Source organism: Heterocephalus glaber, unplaced genomic scaffold (assembly GCF_053883595.1).
Source record: "Heterocephalus glaber isolate CG9 unplaced genomic scaffold, H.glaber_assembly_v1.0 deba00001451, whole genome shotgun sequence".
NCBI lineage: Eukaryota > Metazoa > Chordata > Mammalia > Rodentia > Bathyergidae > Heterocephalus > Heterocephalus glaber.
The window spans coordinates 2,802,401-2,808,131 of NW_028258301.1; the positions used below are offsets into that span (position 1 = coordinate 2,802,401).

The 5,731-nt window shown below is 41.1% G+C and overlaps 1 pseudogene; it reads right to left on the reverse strand.

Annotated features, from left to right (window-relative positions):
* Window positions 1-2,596: 2,596 nt before the first annotated feature.
* Window positions 2,597-4,829, reverse strand: LOC101724778 (dynamin-1-like protein; annotated as a pseudogene).
* Window positions 4,830-5,731: the final 902 nt, after the last annotated feature.

The following is a 5,731-nucleotide window of genomic DNA, read 5'->3' on the forward strand; positions in this document are numbered from 1 at the left end:
AGGAAGAAGATGGAGTGAGAGTTAATGGCCAAGGCAAGGGCAGAGTGGGGAGTGGACAAGCCTTTGTGTGTTTATCAGGCCAGAACGCTCAACTTTGAGTACTTTTCTGTCAGCAGGTTACTTCTCAACATGCCTTCTAAAATGCCAGGAACTTTGCTGGTCTCTCGGTTGGAAACCCCCTGGCATCAGTAGGACGTCTTAACTTATGCCATAGCAAAGCAGCTCTTGCCCATTCTAAACATTTTAAGGTCTTCACATACAAAGCATTTCCAGTTTTCCCTTTCTTTTGCTCCTTGTCTTAAATGCTCATTCCTGGGACTACATTCTGAGAATCACTGGTGTTTTTTTTTTGGTACTGGGGATCGAACTCGGGACCTTGGGGTTGAGAGGCAGGCGGTGGCACCACTGAGCTAAATCCCCAGCCCCGAAAGAATCACTGTTTTAACTCTTATACAAGCAAAGAGGTTCACTGACTAGTTAATATTATTTGAACCTCAAAATAATGGTACCAGATAAGCATGTAAAAATAGTTTTCCCAATGTGGAGAGGGAGAGATACTTGCAACATGACAGAAGAGGGATCCAAATTCTCAGGTCTTAATATCACTCTACATTCTAATTTAGAAAGTTGACATGATGAATGAATTCAGTGACCTTAGAATAAAATTCATATCTTTACTAGAGTCTGCAAAAGCCTGACTGATCTGCCCCTGTCCAGCTTTCTGCATAACCTCACTTCCCTTCCTCACATTCTTTTGTCCCTCTGGCCATCTGTTGTTTCCTGGAACCCATAAAGTTCTTAGGTACCTCTGAGCCTTTGCATCAACGTTATTGTCCCGGCACATTCCACAATGGCTCCTAATATTTCAGGTTTGATTTCAAAGTCATTTTGTCCACAAAACGTCAAAGTCATCTTTCCACCTGAGTAGACTTCCTTTGTTGTTTTCTTTCACAGCACTTTTCTTTCTTGCTTTTATCAAGTCTGTATTTTACCTATTGAATGAACAGGTGATGAATGGTTTGATAACCAAGTCATTAAATTAAATTAATTATTCCTTTATTTACCAAATATTTATTGAACACCAACTAAGGGCCAGGCACTTTTTCAGGAGGCGAGGTTACAACAGTGAGCAAAACGGACACAAATCTCTTCACAATCAGGATTTTTTTTAAGGCTAGAGGGAAAACATGGAGGTAAGTAGAACTCCAAGGGTTTTGGTTTGAGCAACTGGAAGGATGGTGCTGTTCTTTGCTGAGATAGGGAAGAAAGTAGATTGAGGGGATGAGAGGCCAAAAGCCAATTTGAGAAGATATGTTAAAAGGGAGATGCCCTTTAGACAGCCAGGTGGAGACGTCAACTAAGCAATAGAACATAAGTCTCCAGAGTTCAGGAAAGAGATCTAGGTCAGAATATGTAGTTGGGTGTCATCCAAAAATTAAGTATATTAAAAACCAGAATTTGGGTGAGTGATCCTGGAGAGTGAAGTTGTTAGATAATAAGTCTAAGAACTCAGTCTCTAATATTGAGAGAGGAGGAAGCTGAGCCATGGCCAAGAAGGTAGGGAGGATATATGGTAAGTAGGGAGTCCTGAAAGGCAAGTGAAGGGGCATTTTAAGAAGGAGAGAGTGCTAGGTCCAATCAAATGCTGCACATGATTGTGTATAGGGAGGACCAAGACTTGCCTTTCGGATCTAGCAACGGGGAGATCACTGGTGACCTTGACAAGAGCAGTTTGAGAAGAGTAGCAGGAGAAGTAAATCTCACTGGCGGGGTGAGAGGCTCACTGGTGGGGTGAGAGGTATACTGCTGCATTCTTGAGCAGGTGAGGGGGTGGGTTCTAATACACAGGTGGGAAAACTGCCACACATAGTTCATGCATACTAATGGGAGAGAAGGTGGAGGTGGGAGCTAATGGGAGTCGTCTTCCCGTTGCCTTACTTTTCTCAATGAAATAGGAAGCAGCAATTTCAGTTAAGAATGAAGATGAGGAAGCAGGTGTAGGAGAATTTAAGAAAGCATAAGAGACAGTGAATAAGCTAGAGAAATATAGTGTAAGCTTCAGGCAGTTTTAGGGTCCACATGAGGCTGATGATCACTAATTTAAAGGGAGTATGGTCAGCATCAGTATGTCTTTCTCTTGCCACATGGGTTTGGCTGTGAGACAGGCACAGAAGAGGAGAATCTATGGTTGAGATGAAAGAATATAGCAGAGAGAGGAAGGACCAAGGAAAATGAGAGCATACACAAGGAAAGGATTGTGTGTATGTTTTATTTGGAATTTAAACTGGACGGGGAAGGAAGAGAGGGTAGGAGGAAGGCATAGTGAAAAATGAGTTGAAGGCCCCATGGGAGTTGAGGGTTATTTTCAGTCAAGTGTTTTTTTTTTTAAGAGAAAAACTTTAGAAACAGCCATTTATTATTTGGATTAAATGTGTGATTTGTTCTGCAATGTGGAGTACACTTCAGTTTATAGCCAGTCTTCACATGAGGAGATTTGTATCACTGCAATACCCAGTAGTTCGTAAATAAAATTCTATTCAATAGGTAGTAACTAGCAGGTTTTCGCATCAACAAAGTCTGTGTTATATAGTTCCCTTCACCAAAGATGAGTCTCTTGGATTTCAGCAATAATTTGACTGGCTCCTTGTAATGCCTTCAGCATATCAGCTGCTTCTTTCCTATGCTGGGCCATATCCTCAGATTCGGTCAGGAGATCATCCAATAAGGATAATTTATAAAGTTTTCCTACTAGCTCACTCTGAAGAGTATCTTTCACATGATTAACCAAAAATGCATTACTGCCTTTGGCATGCTGTCTTGAATATTCTTTCTGACAATAAGGAAATAAGATTTGATGAGTCATTCGATAACCTCACAATCTCTCTGTTCACGGGCAGATACTTTTCTTGCAATAGGAACTGGCACATCCAGCAGATTGACAGCATGGCCCTTCTGTTGACTTGCTGGCATAATTGGAATTGGTTTTGATTTTTCTTCAGCTAGCAACTCTTCAGCTTTTGAAGTTTTCAGCATTCCTTGCCAATTGCCTGTTGGTGGTTCTTGACCACTATCTCCAACCCCACCACTTCCAGATGCAACCTTGTCTCGTGATACAGCTGAAGGAAATTCTCTTGCTAGCCTGTTTCTCCTTTGTTCCTCTATATTATTGGGGTTTTTTCTTAAATTCTTTTATTGGTACATTTTAGGTGTATAACACATTTACATTTCTCATTGGGAACTTGTATTTTTATGTGATGCATCTTGGTTCTTATGTTTTCCCCGTTCCTCCTCTATATTATTGCTCATTAGCCCACAAGCATCAGCGAAGTCAGAATGTTTTGTGTTGATATAAGCCAATTCAATGGCCACCAAGTTATGTACTATTTCGTTTGTGACAGGCAGCCTTTTATGAAGAAGACAAGTCACTACTTCAACTATGGCATCATGAAGCTTAGGAAACCATAACAATTTCTGTGTACTATAATTGCTACAGTGCTGGATGATCCTTTGCATTTCCTCATGAGCTGGTTCTACATAGTGGAGGCTGGGCTCTTCTAGACGTTTGATTTGCTGTTTGACCAATAACTCAAATTAAACCTCCAGCACAAACAAAGCAGGATGAGGACCAGTAGCATTCATAATGGCAGTCAAAATGTCAATAGTGTCAAGGCCACCTAATGGGTCAACAGAGTCTAAGGTTTGGCCAAAAGTCTCATGGAAAATATAACAAATTCTATCACCACCACATAGCTCTGAAGTTTCAATATGTTTTGCAGTTTCTTCAATAGTATTACAAAATTCTGTGCCAAATTTGGTAATAAAATGAAGTAAAGTAGCACTTTTATCATCCACAGGTTCACCATAGCTGTTCCGAAGAGACTGATGCTGAGCAGCTAGAACATTGATTCTGGTCTTCAGCTCTGGTAAGCAGCCTCTGATGTAATGCATCAGTAACCTGTTTAGAGTCCTAGGGAGGTACTTTGTTCCATTTCTATTGGCAAGAGATGGGTATTTCTTCTGAAGAAAAGCATTTTCATCACGGATCGAATCAGTTACACTCTTCTTATTGTTAATATCTGGCTGGCTCCTGTTAACCACTCTGATTATTACAAGTTTGACTGGAATAATCCTTTCTTCACATCAACACATCCATGGTGTCAGTACCCGCATCCATGAGATCAAGTTTAGTGATTACAGCCAGAGTTCTTTGGCCATCTGGATCTACCTTTCTTGAAATTTTAAGTGCCTCTGATGTTGCCATATCTGTATTAGCAGCAGTGACAGTGAGGATAATGGAATTGGGATTACTGATGAACCGAAGAATGAGCTCTCTGATTTGAAGCTCAATATCCTTAGGTTGGTCACCTACAGGCATCTTGGTCATTCCTGGTAAATCCACAAGTGTCAAATTGACAACGTTGGGTAAGAAACCCTTAAGATGAATTGGCTCAGGACTTACTCCCTTATTATTCCCTGAAATTCTTTCTGTTTCATTTTCAATTTCTTGTCAAATTTCATCAAAATCTGTGTAGAGCTTATTTTTGGTGTGAAGAAATTTACCCCATTCTTCTGCTTCTATCCCATTTTCTTCTGTTGTTTTTCATTTGTCTTACGGTGAGACATGGACCAGATGCAGAATCAGAGGCCTCCAAGTGACTATTATCAGTACTTCCGGGAAGCAGGTCCCTCCCCACCAGGCTTTCTAGCACTGACCTCCTCCCACTGCTCTGCATCCCCACCACGACGATCTGAGGCAGCTGGATGATGTCAGTGCCTACCATGTTGAAAATGTCCTGGAGCTTGTTGATGACAGGAATCAGTGCCTCCATGACTCCCAAAACATGGGACCTCCACCCAGCTGTCTGTGGCAATGAATGGGGATGTGGGTCTTCAGTCAAGTATTAAAGGAAGTGATATAGGAAGCAGGAATTGATAAGGTGATGCTTAAAATGGAAAGGAAGGTGTTAATGCCTAAAGGATGAACAGGGCAGGAGTAACTGAGGTAGAAGTAACATAGGAGATTAGGGTGTAGCAAGGCTAGCTGGGGAAGTAGGTATGACTTACTATTTACAAGATCCTGGAACACATGTGCAGAACAGTTCCCAAAAACCCTGCACTTGGAATTCTCAGGAGAACTTGAGCAGGTTTTCAATAGTATAGCCTAGACCTGAATCAGCCTAAGATGTGGGATTCCAGCACTGCCTCTCAGGACCCATAGATAGAAGTCATGTGAGTTTCCTCGAGATTTGGACAGTATAAAAGGACACAAACATCAAAACAGCTTGCTATCCTGGCTTTCCTCATGATAGCCCACCCTGCTTCTTCCAGGGCATACTTTTTCTTGCTTGTTTCTATTTTACTTAGACCACGCTCACTCTGCAGAGCCAGTTTCTCCCTCGATCTTCACTTTTTTTGTTGTTAAATTCTTTTATTGGTACATTTTAGGTATACAACACAATTAAATTTCTGATTGGGAACTTGTACCTTTACATGATGCATCTTGGTTCTTATCTTTTCCCCATTCCTAGCCCTCCCTTCACCCCCTCCACCCTTCCCTTTTTACAAAGACTTTATTTCCATTTTTTCAATTTCTCAGCATTTTTCCTTTCCCTTCTTTCCTTTCCCCTGCTCCTCCCACTACCCCTATCCCTTTGGACCTTTTCTTCCTATTTTGCATTATCGATTATTCATTCTAATTATTGGTACATTTTAGGTATACAATATAATGACA